The 18268-nt window shown below is 42.9% G+C and overlaps 1 protein-coding gene and 1 pseudogene across 1 annotated transcript in view; both read left to right on the forward strand.

Moving 5' to 3' along the window:
- Positions 1 to 18268, forward strand: part of LOC112821049 (immunoglobulin kappa light chain-like) — a 163433-nt gene that overhangs the window by 22731 nt on the left and 122434 nt on the right. The window lies entirely within an intron of this gene.
- Positions 8248 to 8351, forward strand: LOC112821339 (U2 spliceosomal RNA; annotated as a pseudogene).

The following is an 18268-nucleotide window of genomic DNA, read 5'->3' on the forward strand; positions in this document are numbered from 1 at the left end:
GCACCCCCGGTCTTTCTGTGACCCTGAGGGTCCTGAGACCACACTGTCCCGCAAGGGTTCCACCCCCCGCTTAGCCACTGGAGCGATGTCCCTCAGCAGAGCCAACTTCTAAAAGTTCCGATTTTGTGCTCCGCGGCTCTAGCACTTGCCAGAAGCGGCCGATGGAGGCCCCCTCCCCCGCCATCTCTCCTCCCGAATATCGCCTCGGATTCACTTCTCCGCACGTCCTACCTTCCAGAAAGTGGGTGCTTCTCTGTTCAGAGAGTTGTTGCTACTCTCCTCTTCGGTCTCCTGTTGAATTCGTAGGTGTTCAGAATGGTTTGATCCCTATTCAGCTGAATTCCTGAGACCAGATGAAATCCAGGTCTCCCACTCCCCCGCCATCTTGCTCCGCCCCCCAAAAGGCATATAGTTTTAAGTTTTCTAATTCTTCCAGACTCCGTTCTTTATTTTTAAAATCCATGTTTGGAATTCAAAAAACTCTGCTTTTGTTTCAACATGCTGTGACCGAGACTGTTAGAAGATTTTGGCTGTAGGCAAAGTTCTGCACCCAAACCAGCTCATCAGACACCCCGGTGCCACAAGGAGATGTATCTTCTCCAGTATCCAATCTGTGAACCTGGAAATGAGCCCTGCTAGCAGGTTACATTTTTGCCTCTTTCAAATGATGCTCTAAGGGTAAATGAGAGCAGCATCCAGTGGATAACAGTGTGGGCTCTGGAGCTGGAATGCCTGAGTGTAAACTCTGCCTCCGACCTCTAGTGTGAGCTAGCTTATGACCTCAAACAACTTTGTCAATTTTCTCATCCATAAAGGAGGACATTAATCATCCTATATCATAGGATTGCTCTGAAGAGTAAATTAGTTACTACAATACCTACAAGTGCATTTGGCACAGAATGCATCTACAACAAATGTTCAAAAATGAAATTGTTTTCCTTCTTTCAGAGTGAAACTCAGGAAACAGAGAGACTCTAGATAGGCAATTAGCCACTCTCCCAAAGGCCTTTGGTCAGGTGTGTGGTAATCTCCTATAAACAATAAAATGGAAAATCTTCCTGCAAAAAAGCTGAAAGTGGTTTCATTGAATTATCTGAGTTATATTTCATGAACTGTAGGGTCCACCATTGCAGGTTGAAAGGAGCACTCATTCAGTTTTAGACCAAACACTGGAAAACCTTCTGGACTAGCTGGAGTACTAGCTAGTCCAGACACCCACAAAACTCTAAACATGGCAGGTTCATCACCTTTGTGGAACTTGGGAGCAAAGCAGCAAAGAAAGGGGCTACTCTCAGCCTTCAGGCTCTATTCAGTGCAGATTTGGGACAACAGGTTGCAATTTCTGCATACATTGACTAACGCCTACTTAAAATTGCCAGATGTGATCAGTGTAGACATAGAAGAGGGTGTCCCCTCCCTCCAGGATCATCTGGCGGTCACCACCCTGCCCCGGTAAGATCACTGAAAGGAGTGAAGCTGAGATCCACTCAGAACTGAGAACTTGCAGGCCAGTTTTCCTGTGCAGCCATCACCCTGTGCTCCCAATACTTCCCAGGGGAGTGGGAGAGCCAGTGGGAGCCTCTGGAGTCAGCCTCAGACAGCACCCTGAGAGAGCGAAAAAAATGCGGCCTACGCACAGACAAACTGAATCACTCTGGATCCTGATTCTGATGACTGTACAGTCACTCCTTTGCTAACGTGTTGAGCAGCAAAATCTTGGGTGACCTCTGTAGTCTTTGGATCCCAGACATGATGGGGAAATCACAATTCGGGAAGAGTTGACACCTAACTTAAAACTATGCATCACTACCTCATGTTGCCACACTCTGCCACAGAACTTGGAAAGCAATTTTCATTTGTTACAGGCATCAGAAATAAGACATGTTTGAAAATGTACAAGAAAGAAGTTCACTTTATCCTACAAACAATATTGTCGAAGAACAGGGAAAAACCTCAGGGTGTCTCCCTCCACGTGGCCACAAGAGGGCGCAAAGGCACCACGGGAATCCCAGGATGAGTGGGTGTGTCTGGCCAGAATGGTCCAGAGCCCAGACTGATTTTAGATGTTATTATTACTTCTTGTTACCACTTAGGATTACATCTCAGAGCTTCCCCTTTTCATCTAGGGATAATTTCACACCTCCTCCTGCTGCCCAATCTTTCCCTCAGACTCCATGGCCACAGGGAAAATAGCACGTAGGGAGGACCCGCAAAATGACATACTTGATTTGGCTGGAAACAAGTTCTCTCCATCAGATACTGTCCCAGGCAGAGTGTAACTCTGGGGAAATGACCATGCAGAGAACACATGTGAGAAAGACTTGTGGTGAGAGGTCCCTCTGGCAAAGGAAAGGAACATGGAGTAGTCACTGACAGGTGTGACTACACCATGTGTAGTGAAATCACTTTCACCTTTTTTGAGGGAAGATTTTCCATTTTATTATTTATCGGAGATTACCACACAGCTGACCTCCTGACAAGGAGCAGCTATGAGAAAGAGGGAAGACTGCAGGCTCTCGCAGGCCCGTGGCCACGGTCTTGGGGACCTGTCAACCAGACCAGACTCACACTTGCTCACATCTGCATCACCGTTGGTGTCAGAGAGAGAATTGGCGTAGTCTGAGTTCCCAACACTTCAGAACTGTGCATGCAGTCTCGCAGTGACCACCAGGGTGACTGATGAACTGGTTTTGGTTAGATTTATACCCGTAGCTGCAGTCAGGATGGAAAATCGGGCAGAAGAGACATCTCTCAAGACCAAATGAAAAATCACCACCTTGTGACTTTTTTCTCTTCCAAAACTGATCTTCCGTGACATAAGGGAAACCTCAGAGTGTGAAGGGGGCCCAAGGTTATTCACCCCCAAACGTGGCCTGGCCAACTGACCATCCCCGTTGGATGGTCCATCCCAGGCGTCTGTATATCCTCTTTAGATAACCAGTGTCTGGGACAGCCTGGCAGAGGCGGCTCACAGATGGTTCCATGCTGACTCTCTTCCCCCCCCAGCTCAGGCAATGCTAATCCCTGAACGAATGGCAGCCTGTTCTCCTTGGCACCAAGAGCACAGGCCTGCTCTGCCCTGACCTCACTGCCACCCTCAGAGCCTCAGTGCACAACCACTGCGTCATGGACAGTGGTGGGAGCCCTGGGAGAGTATTTTTTCCCCAAAACCCAAGTCAGACTCACTGTATCCAGTAAGTTCTGATCGGCCCTTCTCTGCCATCCTCCTTTATACACACAACGTCTGCACCCTCTCCTCGTTTGTACCTTGCACAATCATCAAAAGACACAATCCAATTGATTATATCAGAAATAAAAAACTTGGAAAATCATCTTGTTACTCAAATAGGTGCAATAGAGGTATGGTTACATAGTCTTCAAGTGAGATTGTCAGAATAGTGTCCTAACCCCGTGAATGCTAATATGGCATCAATCCTGACATGAGATTACTGTCTCAATCTCCCTAGTTGGGAGTAGCTCAGTGATTTCTGTAACTGAATTTTTTATCTTTTATTTCTCCAGCATGTCAAGTGGTACAAAATCCTATTAATTTATCCGAATAATTGACACAATAACAGCCATGCATTGGTGGGTGTTTTAATAAATGACATTTTCCGTAAATCCCATATTTTCATCAATCTTTTTCCTCTTTTCCTTTCTCCAGGCTGTTAACACCCACGTTGTAACTAACCATCATAGAAACATTTGTCATCTAAGGCTGAACGTAATTTATTTTTTCAATATTCTCTATTGGGTTGCAAGCTACAAATATAACTACATTTGAAAAACAACCTCAAGCACAGGTAATCTCAGACAGAAATAGACTATTAATAAATAGTCTATTAAAAAATAGAATTAATAAAATGACAAATAGAATTAATAAAAATAAATATTAATAAATTCAGCACAACCAAATAAGGAGAATTTTTTTTGTTTTTTTAAATTTTTTATTGTTATGTTAATCACCATACATCACATCATTAGCTTTTGATGTAGTGTTCCATGATTCATTGTGCATAACACCCAGTGCTCCACGCAGAACGTGCCCTCCTTAATACCCATCACCAGGCTAACCCATCCCCCCACCCCCCTTCCCTCTAGAACCCTCAGTTTGTTTTTCACAGTCCATCGTCTCTCATGGTTCCTCTCCCCCTCCGACTTACTCCCCTTCATTCTTCAACGTTCCTCTCTGATCCTCCCCGCCTTGTGTACGGTTGGAAGTCAAACTCAGCGCAAAAGCCAGACAAGTGAAGCCATTCCTGGAAATGCAAGTGGAATTCGGTTGGTGTTTGACAGTTTTCATTGTTGATCACTGAGTCATTCTCCATGCCAGTTATATGTCTTTGCAGTTTTTCTATTTCTTCATTGCTGGTTCTTGTCAGCTTGTACATTTCTAGGAATTTGTTCATTTCATCTGGAAATTTCAATGTGTGGATGTACAGTTGTTCGTAATACTCCCTTCTTGTCCATTTATTTCTGTAAAATGTAGTAATGTCTGCATTTTCAAATCTGATTTTAGTAATTTGAGTGTTGCCTCTTTTTTCTTAGGCAAGCTGAAGATTTGCCGATCTTACTGATTTTTTAAAGAACCAAACTCTAGTATGTTTTATTTTCTCTATATTTTAATTTTATTTTATTAATATCTTTTCCAATATCTGTAATTTCCTCCCTTCTGCTAGCATTGGGTTTATTTTGCTCTTCTTTTTCTAGTTCTAAGGTAAACAACTGCGTGGTAGATTTTATACTATAAAGAAATTTCAAAAATTGAATTCATTATATATTTACTAGATAATAGTCAACTCCCTTTAGCGTTTTCAAAAGATATTTTCAGGTAGAAAATGGCTCTCAACCTTTCTGCTTCCTTACTTCACTTAGAAACAAGTGTCCACATTCTGCTGACTCTGTCTGCAGCTTTCATCTCTGCATCTTCAAGAGAAAATGTCACCATGCTGTGCAATGTATATGTGTTCCTATATAATGGAATATATATATATAATGGTATATATATGTACATATATGTATAATGGAATATTACTCAGCTATAAAAAAGAATGAAATCTTGCCTTTTGCAACAACATGGATTTAGCTAGAGGGTATTATGCTAAGCAAAATGAGTCAGTCAGAGAAAGACAAATACCATATGATTTCATTCATATGTGGAATTGAAGAAACAAAACAAATGAGCCAAAAGGGAAAAGAGAGAGAGAGAGGCAAACGATGAAACAGACTCTTAATTATAGAGAACAAACTATAATGTTTGCCATGGTCACCAAAGGGGAGGGGAGTGGGGGTGGGTGAAATAGGTGATGGGGATTGGGGAGTGCACTGCTGTGATGAGCACCTGCCGTTGTATGGACGTGTTGTACTGTACACTATATTGTACATCTGAAACTAATATCACATTGCACATTAACTGGAATTTAAATAAAAACTTTTAAAAAGCCAATAATTCTAATACTGCTGAAAGGAAATAAAAAGAATTATTTTGACAAGAAAGGACATTTTTACACAGGGATTTTATCCACGGATTTTTAAAAAACGAAGGAAGATCCCTCCCTTCCCCAGGGCAGGCAACAACACAGGAACCACTCTTTGTAGCCAATGGGACTCTTGTTTTTCCCCATTGAACTTTCGATCAAAATAACCCCCTCAATTTCCTCCTAAACTCTAATTAAAAATAACCTACCCTTTGTCTCTTTGGACTTGCCTAGGATTTGTCATAGGTTTCTTTTTTTTTTTTTTTTAAAGGTTGGGGTTTCTTTCTTTTTTTTTTAAGATTTTATTTATTCATTTGAGACACAGAGATAGAGAGAGAGAGAAAGCATGAGCAGGGAGAGAGGCAGAGGGAGACGCAGGCTCCTCGCTGAGCCAGGAGCCCGATGTGGGGCTCGATCCCAGGACCCTGGGATCATGACCTGAGCCGAAGGCAGACGCTTAACGACTGAGCCACCCAGGCGCCCCTGTCATAGGTTTCTTGTCCTCTCCTATTCCTGAGTAAACTCATTTTACTGATAAAAAAAAAAAAAGACTGGCCATGTACTTTAAAGTTCATCATACCTGTAACTAACAACTCCCAAAGTTTCCCACCCTACCCCTCTAGTGCCTGGACACACCATTCCACTCTGCTTTTTGAGTTCGACTCTTTTAGATCCTACATATAAGTGATCTCATTGAAGAGTTGTCTTTCTGTGTCAGACTTCTCTCACTTAGTATAATGACTTCAAGTTCCATCCAGTTGGTTGCAAATGGCAGAATGTCATTCTTTGTCATGACTGAATAATATTCCATTGTGTACATATACCACACCTTCCTTATCCATTCATCCACTGATGGAGACTTAGGTCGTTTGTCTATCTTTGCTATTGTGAGTAATGTTTCAATAAACATGGGAGTGCAGCTATCTCTGGTAATCTGATTTCTTTCAGGGAGCTTGGAAAGACAAGGTTTATTACTCAGAGTTCCTAGAGGGAACATGTCATACCCGGGGTCACACAGCAAGCACAGCGGTAGACAGAGAAAGAAAGACAGAGAGAGGGAGAGCAAGTCAGGCAGTAGCATTACAATAATAAAAAAGCCAACTGTCAGTTCTTTACAGTGGACATGGGAGCTGCTTTTGTTCAACATTAGCTTGGAGGGGGCCCAGGAAGATGTTCATTGACCTTGAGGAGATTGACATGCACACACCTATCTACATTGTCATTGTTTCTGATGCTTTCTTAGAAAACAGGGAATATGCATTGTGTCTGTGACACAGAATTAGACTTTGACAGCCAGATCCTTTTCCCACTACTGCTGGCAGCAGAGTGTGTCTCCGTGGGATTTCTTCCAAAGGGAAGATAGTTTATTTCACTTGGCTCACGTCAGTGTTCCCCCCACCTTCCTGGTGGCTCTCTCCACAAGTAGCAAGACAGCAAACAGAGGAGGGTTTGCATAATTGTTCCCTGGGCAGGACCCTCTTGCAAGTCTGAGATAAAAGGTCAGCTTGACCTTGTTTTGATTTATCAGAACTCATCAGTTCAACTTCTCAAAATGAGTTTCCCTCCTCTGCTCATCGGTCGCTAATGTTCCAGTTCCCAGGTAAGGACGGAGTGGGGCATGTGAAAGGAGAATAGGCTGCAGAGGGTGAGCTCTGGGGGGACTGCAGCTCTCCATGTGGATTCTGTACATTTTTAAATACATATTTCTTGGCCTCTGGGTAATGACAAGAGATGTTTGAATCTAAGAATGAGAAGGACCTAAAAGAAGAATGACCTGTGCTGTAGTGAAGACTGTGCCACAGAAAGAAGGGGATGATGCAGGAGAATTCTAGAGACCCCTATGTGTTTGAAAATTTCTGTAATTTCTTGGAATGGGATATTTTTAATATGTGAGTCAAAATCACACAAAAAGCAAATTAGCATGAAAAATATCCGAAGTAAATAATGAAAATAGCTCATAATATTTGTATGTAATCTTGGATTGTTCTCATTGTTTAAGGATCTAATGGGGATGTTGTGATGACCCAGACCCTTCTCTCCCTGTCAGTCATCCCTGGAGAGCCAGCCTCCCTCTCCTGCGGGGCCAGTTAGAGCCTCCAACAGTGATGGAAATGCATATTTGCACTGGTTCCTGCAGAATCAGGGCCATTCTCCATAGGACCTAATCTATCTGGTTTCTAAGCATTACTCTGGTGTCCCAGGCAGGTGTAGTGGCAGTGATCAGGGACGGATTTCATCCTGAAAATCAGCACGGTGGAGGCTGAGGATGTTGGAGTTTATTACTGCCAGCAAGGTATACAATATCTTCCACCCTGGGTCAGCCCTCCACACAAATCTCCTTGCCTAGAAGAAGGTCCAGCTGCTCACATGTTTACTTCCCTGGGGAGTAAGCAAAATAGATTCTGAGTCTAAGAGGAAGGCGTTGGAGAGCTCTGGGGAATTGTGTGCAGCTGAGGGCCCTGGACCATGCATGGCTAGGGTATACCTCAGGCACCACAGGTTACAGTTCCTCCAGTGCAACAGCCTTAGCATGGCAGACCCTACAGCAGAGTGGATGGGGTCCGGGTTCCCTCTGCGCAACTGGAGGTATCAGAAGGGAGAGCTGAGTAAAAGCTCATGCTAGTCCTCCCTGCACTGCATACATTCATCAATTAATTTCATTCGGCCCCATCACTGTGACTGATTCGTAGCTACACACACAAAAAAATCCATTTTTGGTTTTGTTCATTTTGATAGTTGCTAGCGTCCAGCAGCAGGAGGATATTTGGTGATTGCTTCTCGGCCTTTTGGCTAAGATCAAGTGTAGTATCTGTTCTTATCAGGAGGATATGTGGTGATATTAAGACACTGCTGTCTTCTTCTCCCTCACCTTCCCACCCACACCCTGTCCTAGCACCTGTCTCTGTCCTGCGGGGGCAAGCACAAGATGTGTAGTACTGTCTTCGGTGAAGGAACTGAGAAAAACTATTCAGACCCTTGATTTTTTATCTACGAGATAGACTTAATAAACTCTTCATAAACAAAGGCCTAGCCCGAGAAGTCTTTGAAAAATCTCAATCACAGCAAATTGAAGTCAACTGAGGTTTTTGAATTCCAAAGCTGGATTTTATACATAAAGAACCAAGTCAGAAGAATGAGGGAGCATAAAATGTATGCCATAGTCAACAGAATTTGGATGAATACAAGAGAATATAAAAGCCCAAGTTGTGCCTGTTGCAATCAGAATCTTAAGTCTTCATGCAGGGACAGTAATGAGAATGTGAAGACACATGGTAGAGGTCAGCTATTGGAACAACATCAAGCTCCAGGGCTCATGTGTATTGGGGAGGAGATGCTGGTGGGGTTGAGGCTCAGATTTGGATCCACATGGAAAGTCAGATGTAGTTCCTGGGAGATGACAGAGTAAAGGGACCACTGCGTGGCCTCCCCAGCCATGCCCCGCTGACGCTGCCAGTTTCATGGAAAGTGTTGGCTCTAGTGGTGGCACTCTAGGTCCTTAGCAATTCCAAGTTTAGTGAAGTTCCTATCTCATTCCTAACCTGGATCCTATCATACATTCTTATTCAAGCCAGGAGAGCATAGCTGAGCTTCCAAAATTTGATTCTACCCCCATAGTATGCCTGGAGAGATTTGAGAAAAATGATCATTGAGAGAACATGTAGACAAAGAAGATGGTGACCAGAGGCAGAGCCAGGGCTGGGAAGATTGGCAGGGGATGCAGTGGTGGGGCTAAGGCTCCTGCCTGAGACACAAGCACAATCAGTGCAGCATTATAAAGGGAAAACGTGGGAGCTTTAACTCTGTCTTTCTGACTCAGAGGCCCAGCCACATTTCCCATCCCAGACTTCAGCAAATGTTTTCAGGAGAAATCCATCCTGGGGTTAAAGGCTCAGCTCCGGGCTTATCTATTAAGGCAGCTCCCTGCAACTGCCAAAGCTCAGCTGCATTCTCTTCCCCAGCAGAGCCCACCTGTCTAGGCCAAGCCAGAATATTTGCCCACATTCAAATTTTGCAATTTCCACTAGGGTATAAAATGACAGGAGAACATCCCATCACCTACAAAGAACTTTCTGTCTCTGGAAATGTAGGTCATCTGGTCTTCGTTCCTTGTATGGCTCTCTGTTGTCATCATAAACATGAGTTTTACCTTTATTTTTTTGTTCTCCTCTGCAATTGTTGCAATGGTAGTGTAGGTCTTGTAAGATCTACCGCATCCTAACGGAAAGTGGAAATGCCTTTTATTTTCAAATAAAGTATATTATGTGGATTAAACATTGGTGGTATATTGCAAAACCCAGTGGTCTAGATCAATCTATTAATGCATGTGGCATGATCATGAAAATGCTTCAAGGAAGAGAAAAGAAATCACTGAAGAAATGTTGGTGGTCTTGCCATCATCAAAATGACAATTGACAACTAATGTATTTCCAAATTCCAGGCACATTGCCTAGATATATATGCTTTACAGATGCCCCATTGACAATGGGTACTCTAATAACATTTTGATTAAATGAAAGGGCATATTAGTTATGGGGTTATGGGAGAAGTAAATGAAGGTTTGAATTCACAAAATGAAAAATGCTGCGCTTGCTTAAGGAAGCAAACTATATTTGTGACAATTACCTGCTCCCAGATATTATATCCCATGGACCATGTGTGGTGCCCTGTGTCTCTCTTCACCATGATAAACAGATGGGACCTGACTAAATCTATTGATCCACCCGTTCCCTGTGCCCCAGCCACTCCCTGAGGACTGAACACTTCTACCTGTTACCCTAGGCCTTCCTCTACATCCCAGTCCCACCTAGCATCTGGCTCAAACAGCACTTCGTCATGAAAGACATACCGAGTAAAGGGAACAGGATTTCCCTCGGGGACTTAGCAGGTCTGTACATCTTGAGAGTGATCTGTGAGTATGATGGGCACAACGTGCAACCTTCCAGTGCTTTCACCGTCTGAAGTGGTGTCATGTTTCAAATTTATATTTCCCTATTGGCAAATGCTGTGGAGTAACCTTTCCTATGTTTATATATATATGTCCACATATATATAATATAAATCATATATATATGATAACATATATATATGATTTGGAATTCTTTTTTTATTAACATATAATGTATTATTTGTTTCAGGGGTACAGGTCTGTGATTCATCAGTCTTACACAATTCACAGCGCTCACCATAGCACATACCCTCCCCAATGTCTATCACCCAGCCACCCCATCCCTCCCACCCCCCACCACTCCAGCAACCCTCAGTTTGTTTCCTGAGATTAAGAGTCTCTTATGGTTTGTCTCCTTCTCTGGTTTCACCTTGTTTCATTTTTCCCTCCCTTCCCTTATGATCCTCTGTCGTGTTTCTCAAATTCCTCATATCAGTGAGATCATATAATTGTCTTTCTCTGATTGACTTATTTCTTTTAGCATAATACCCTCTAGTTCCATCCATGTTGTTGCAAATGGCAAGATTTCATTTTTTTGATGGCTGCATTATATTCCATTATATATATATACCACATCTTTTTTATCCACTCATCTGTTGATGGACATCTGAGCTCTTTCCATAGTTTGACTATTGTGGACATTGCTGCTTTAAACGTTGAAGTGCACATGCCCCTTCGGATCACTTTATTTGTATCTTTGGGGTAAATACCTAGTAGTGCAATTGCTGGGTTGAAGGGTAGCTCTATTTTCAGCTTTTTGAGGAACCTTCATACTGTTTTCCGGAGTGGTTGCACCAACTTGCATTCCCACCAACAGTGTAGGAGGGTTCCCTTTTCTCTGCATCCTCACCAACATCTGTCATTCCCTGACTTGTTAATTTTTGCTATTCTGACTGGTGTGAGGTGGAATCTCATTGAGGTTTTGATTTGGATTTCCCTGATGCCGAGCGATGTTGAGCACTTTTTCATGTGTCTGTTGGCCATTTGGATGTCTTCTTTGCAGAAATGTCTGTTCATGTCTTCTGCCCATTTCTTGATTGGATTATTTGTTCTTTGGGTGTTGAGTTTGATAAGTTCTTTATAGATTTTGGATATTAGCCCTTTATCTGATATGTCATTTGCCAATATTTTCTCCCATTCTGTCGGTTGTCTTTTGGTTTTGTGGACTGTTTCCTTTGCTGGGCAAAAGCTTTTTATCTTGATGAAGTCCCCATAGTTCAGTTTTGCCCTTGCTTCCCTTGCTTTGGCGATGTTTCTAGGAAGAAGTTGCTGTGGCTGAGGTCGAAGAGGTTGTTGCCTGTGTTCTCCTCAAGGATTCTGATGGATTCCTGTCTCACATTTAGGTCTTTCATCTAGTTTGAGTCTATTTTTTGTATGGTGTAAGGAAATGGTCCAGTTTCAGTCTTCTGCATGTGGCTGTCCAATTTTCCCAACACCATTTGTTGAAGAGACTGTCTTGTTTCCATTAGACATTCTTTCCTGCTTTGTCGAGATTAGTTGACCACAGAGTTGAGGATCCCTTTCTGGGTTTTCTATTCTGTTCCATTGATCTATGGGTCTGTTTTTGTGCCAGTACCATACTGTCTTGATGATGACAGCTTTGTAATAGAGCTGGAAGTCCGGAATTGTGATGCCGCCAGCTTTGCTTTTCTTTTTCAACATTCCTCTGGCTATTCGGGGTCTTTTCTGATTCCATACAAATTTTAGGATTATTTGTTCTGTTTCTTTGAAAAAAGGAATTCTTAATTATAGAGTAGTCTGATTCATCTTTTTTGTCATGTGTTTGTTTTAAATGTTTGTGTGTGTCTCATTCAATAAGTTTCTGCCTCTCCTTAGAGCCTAAAAATATTCTTCTATGCATTCATCTAGAGGCATCATTATTTTACCTCTCACACGTAGATAGTGCTCTACCTGAAATTCATAATTTCCCTGGTGATAGATGGGTCAAGACTTTTTTCAATTTCTCAGTTTATTCTTATTTCAATATCCAATAGCACCTTACCATTCATTGCAAATAACAACAATAAACAAAACACAAAAAGCAGACTATACCCCACTCCAATGCCTTTGCTAGAAATCAAGTGATTATGTATATGTGAGTCTTTCTCTGGACTCCTTGTTCCCCTCCATTTCTCTACTTGTCTATCTTTGTATCTACAGTAACTATCTTAATCTCTGTAGCTTTATAAGAAGTCTGGAAATCTCGGTATTGTAAGTCTTCGGACTTTATTTTTCTCCTTTAAGATCTTCTTGACCATTCTGGGTCGTTTGAATTTCCATGTAAATTCTGGAATTGGCTTTTTCACTTTCTAGGAGATTTTAATTGGATTGCATTGAGTCTATGTCAAATTTGGGAAAACTGAAATCTTCAAAATATCAAGTTTCCCACTCTTTGAGCATGGAAAAACGCTATTTAATTCAATCTCCCTTAATCCATAATAGATGTTTATGTATTGACATTGTATGCAGACACCTTGTTAAGTTATTTCTAGGGTTTATTTGCAGATTCTCTAAGAATTTATGTACGCATTTTGTTATCAACAAATAAAGATATTTTGCTTCTTCTTTTATTTTGTAAGTTTCTCTTTTTTCTTCCTGTGTTTCTTTTCTCCCCCTTATTGCACTGTCTAGGACCTATAGCATAATTGTGGATAGAAGTGGTGATAGTGGACATTTCAGTCTTTTTCACAATGTAAGGAGTAAAATATTCAATAATTTACCACCCAGTATGATGTTTACTCTAGGATAGTGATAGACACTTTATGAGAATAAGGTGTTTTTCCATTATTTGTGGCTTGCTGAGAATTTTATCATAAACAGCTGAGTTTTTTGAAATGATTTTTCAGCTACTAATGAGATCACTTAAGCAACAAAGAAAAGATCTGTCTTCAAGATAAATTCCTTTTTGGGCATCTGGGTGGCTCAATCATTAAGCATCTGCCTTCGGCTCAGGTCATGATCCTAGGGTCCTGGGATTGAGCCCCGCATCGGGCTCCCCACTGAGGGGGAAGCTTGCTTCTCCCTCTCCCACTCTCCCTGCTTGTGGTCCCTCTCTTGTTATATTTCTCTCTGTCAAATAAATAAATAAAATCTTTTTTTTTTTAAAGATAACATTTGTTTATTTTAGAGAGAGAAAGAGAGCACAGCAGCAGGGAGAGGCAGAGGCAGAGGAAGAAGCAGACTCCCTACTGAGCATGGAGCCCAGTGTAGGGCTCCATCCTAGGACCCTGGGATCATGACCTGAGTGGAAGGCAGATGCTTAACCAATTGAGCCACTCAGGCGCTCCTGGAAAATAAATTTCTGATCACCTCCGCAATCCAACCTAATCCAATGATGCATTAAGGAAGATGTCCATGCACATTGGGAATGGAAAGAAAGTAATAGGACCACCAGCCTCTCTTTTGCTTCCAACATTCTTGTGCCAAACACCATCTCACTGAATCTAGGTGAATAATGGGGTGGGAGGACACAGGAAGCAAATGTTGTGAGCACAGGAGAGAAACTCTTCCCTCAGGCTGAGCTCCAGGCATCTTCTGCCATGACCACCTGGGGATGGGTTACTGAAGTGCTGAGAAGAGGAGGCGAATGGTCTCTATCGCTGGAAGCCCAGATGCCTCTCCCCAGCTGCTTTGCATGTTCCTCCCAGCCCACCCTGCTGTCCAGAGCCCATATCAATACCTGGGTCAGTGCTCTGGGGGAGATCTGCCTCAGTTAGGGCACAGAGTGAACCATGGTAGTCCCAGCTCAGCTCCTCTGCCTCCTGTTAACTCTGGCTCCCAGGTGAGAGGAACATGGGATGATTCTGCATGTCAGTGAAATCTTTGTGTTGTTTGGTCTTATCACTTGGCACCTTTGCTTAGCAAGCAAAAGAATTAAAGCTCAAGGTAGATGAACACACCTGAAGACAGTGGTTAAGATGTCGATTACGTGGCTGACTTTTCTGTTTTATTTCCAATCTCATATACCACTGGAGAAATTGAGATGACACCGTCTCCAGCCTCGTTGTCTTTGTCTTCAGGAGAAAAAGCCACTCTCAGCTGCAGGGCCAGTCAAAGTGTTGGCAGCTCCTTATCCTGGTACCAACAAAGACCTGGGCAGGTTCCCAGACTCCTCATGTATTGTACATCCAACAGGGTTGTTGGCATCCCAGACCGGTTCAGCGGCAGTGGGTTTGGGACAGACTTCACCCTCTCCATCAGCAGCCTGGAGCCTGAAGATGTTGCAGTTTATTACTGTCAGTGGTATAGTGGCAGGTATGCACAGTGATTCAACATGAGACAAAACTTCTGTAAAGCCTTGATGATTATTTCATTTTACCAGGTGTTTCCTTTATAAGCAGCTGCTGTGGTGGTTCCTGTCTCAGTATCTCTGTTCTGTTTGGAAATACTGAGGTTCTGAAAACTAACTCCATGACAAGACTTGGACTCTGATTACTGGATTTTTCCTCAAACTTAGCTGCACCACCAGTTCACGAACAATTTCACCACCAATGGCTTCAGATCAGATTCATATGAATGGACACCTCTAAAGGTCCTGATCGGTGTAATAAGACAACCACATGGACAACAAAGAAGGATTGGAAGGGAAGAATGAAAACTATCGTAATTCACAGATGAAAAGATTCTATGCAGATAAAATTCAAAATAACTTACAAAGAAACTACTAGAAACAACAGGAGAAATAAGTCATCACTGGATTCAAAGTCAACATGCAAAGGTCAGTGTGGTTTATATATAAAGGAAATAAATGCTTAAAAATTAAAATTAGAAAACCCATTGTTTACAAGTGCCTCAAAAACATCCAATATTTAGGAAAAATAACAAAATTATTAATAATAATTATTAACCGAATATTATTCAAAGAAAATAAAACCTGGGTAAATGGAAAGCCATATTATATCCAAGGATTGAAAGTCTCAGTATTGGGAAGATGTCAATTTTATCTTCCCTTCAGTCCAAATCTGTGTATTTGCTGGAAAATTCATGCCTCATAAATCTCCAGTCCAAGCAAGGGAGCTTTCCCCCATCCCAGTCCGTAGCCATGATAAACACTCAACATTCTGTCTCGTGGAAGGGAGCCTGGAGCTGCTGGTGCACAGCCTGCTCTCTCCAGGAGTCCCTTGTATGAATATAAACACCCTCTCAATTTCTTTTGGTATGTGGAGTCCGTCAGCCTCAAATTAATGCCTCTTAACTGGAAAAAGGGTCCATCTCACCTCCATAGAAAAAAAACCATAAAACATAAATGTTGAAGGAAACAAGAAAAGAAGGAAAGCCCATAGTTGTGAACCCCGTTCTTCTTTCTTCACTCTTCCTTGGCTCATGAGCAGAATCAGAAATAGGAGCAGACACTTAGAAGCAGAGTCTGGGATAAAGGAAAGGCTGAGAGGTCTCAGTGTTGAGCAAAGCTTCCAGCAATCTCACACGGTCAGAGATGAAAATTAGTCAAGGATGAAAGAGAAGGAAAGACTCTGACAAACTCCAAAGACTTCAGTTGGAATCCCAGCAGGGCTATCTCGCCGGAGGGCTGGAAGAACTGGGAAGAGCCAGTGGTGCATCATCCACGCTAACCCCAGACTCAGCGACAGGGCAATCCTTGACTGGATGGAGGTCACATAGCATCCAATAGCACTTCAGTCTGCCAGAATCACATGTCATTTCTTTCTGCATGATAAAAATCATCCTAGAGCCTAAAATCACCACTAAAATGTTTCTCAACAAATATGTGTATAAATCTACATACATAGTAAGTGTATAGAGCACAGTCTGGTTTTCCATCAATAACTCCAGGAGGAAAATAAACGGGCCACAGAAACAGACCCCCCCCCAAAGTTGCAGCTAGTGGGTAATAGGATGTCAGAGACTTAATGCATTCACTGAAAGATTGAGAATTCTGACAGCCGGAAATGACTAAAAGTAACCAAACAGAAATTCAAAAATAACAATCGAAATCGAGAACTCAACAGATGAATTTAACAGTAGATTTATCAGAGCTGAAAAGAGAAATAGTAAACAGGAAGATACATTATAAGGTTGGAATATCAAAGCAATGGAAAACATATAAAAGGTCATAAAAGGCAAAAGGGATACTCCAGGAAAAACAAGTCCAATGTATTTATAACTGCAGTTCACAAAGCAGAGGGGAGAGCACAGGCAGAGACAAGATTTGAAGAGGTAGTGACTGAGGAAATTCCAAAACTGATCACAGATTGAAGGAATTCTATGAACCCTCAATAAGATAAATGTCCCTCCAAAATTATACCGAGGCTCATCTTACTACCAGTGCTGAGAAAACACACACAAAATGGGGGAAGAGGAGGAAAACAGAGAGGATAAAGGTAATTGTTATAAGGTAAATTGTCTTTAAAAGAGCAAAAATGAGAAAAATCACATAACTCTTAACATTGGATGCCAGGAGACAATAAAATAAAATATATTTTGAAGGTATAGGAAGAAAGTATGTGCCAATTTAGGATTCTATATAGGAATATCCTTTATAACAGAAGACAAAATAAATACTTTTTACAAAAACAAACACATAGAAATTCAATCATCAGAAGACCAATATGAATAGAAATCCTACAAGGACTTTTTCAGGGAGAAGAAAACTAAGTCCATACATAAGTTCAGAGACTTAAAAAGGAGTGAAGAACAGTACAAAAGATAAATATGTGGGAAAGTCTACATAAATTTTGACTGTCTAAAATAATAATATCTTGGGGTATTTACACAGATGCAGAATTAAAATATATGTCCAATTAAAACATGGACACAGAGGGTGCACAGCAAGATGGTGGAGGAGTAGGAGACCTGGATTTTGTCTGGTCTCAGGAATTCAGCTGAATAGGGATCAAAACATTCTGAACACCTACGAACTCAGCAGGAGATCGAAGAGAAGAATAGCAACAACGCTCTGAACAGAAAAGCGACCACTTACTAGAAGGTAGGACGTGCGGAGAGGTGAATCCGAGGCGATATTCGGGAGGATAGACGGCGGGGGAGGGGGCCTCCGTCGGCCGCTTCTGGCAAGTGCTAGAGCCGCGGAGCACAAAATCGGAACTTTTAGAAGTCGGCTCCACTGAAGGACATCGCTCCAGTGGCTAAGCAGGGGATGGAACCCATGTGGGACAGTGTGGTCTCAGGACCCTCGGGGTCACAGAAAGACTGGGGGTGCCTGAGTGCGGCAGAGCTCCCAGGTATTGGAGCAGGGAAGCCGGCTGCAGAGACGGAGCCGAGGCGCGGGCTCTCAGCTCGGGGTTGCCATAAACAAAAGGTTGCCGTGATCCGCGGCCCAGTCGGGCCACTGCTCCTCCAGCAGGGACCCAACAAGCAGCAGGGCCAGGGAGACTCCCCTTCCTCCCCCAGAAGGAGCGGCGCAGGAGTGCACCGCAGGGATCTGCTGGGTTTGGAGACTCCACACGGAGCCGGATGCCAGAGATAGAAACACTCACAGGCCAGGTGAGCACGGAGTGCGGCCGGAGACCGGGGACACGGGAATGAATGCTTTTCTCTGGGGACGCACTGGGGAGCAGGGCCCCGAGTTCTCAGCTCCTCCAGGTGGAGATTGGGAGGCCACCATTTTCACCCTAGTCCTCCAAAGCTGTGCTGAGAGCTTGCAGGGAACTAAAGCTCTTGAGAGCAAACCGGAGCAGATTCCTTAGCCCAGACCGACAAGGGCGGGGCAATTCCGCCTCCGGCAAAGACATTTGGGAACCACGGCAACAGGCCCCTCCCCCAGAAGATCAGCACGAACAGCCAGCAAGCCAAGACCAAGTTTACCAATCAAGGAGAACGGGAGAACTCCAGCGCTACGGGAATACTGCACATAGAATTCATGGCTTTTTTT

The sequence above is a fragment of the Callorhinus ursinus genome, unplaced genomic scaffold (assembly GCF_003265705.2).
Source record: "Callorhinus ursinus isolate GAN/ISIS: 27379988/994484 unplaced genomic scaffold, GSC_fseal_2.0 scaffold10, whole genome shotgun sequence".
In the NCBI taxonomy this organism is placed as follows: domain Eukaryota; kingdom Metazoa; phylum Chordata; class Mammalia; order Carnivora; family Otariidae; genus Callorhinus; species Callorhinus ursinus.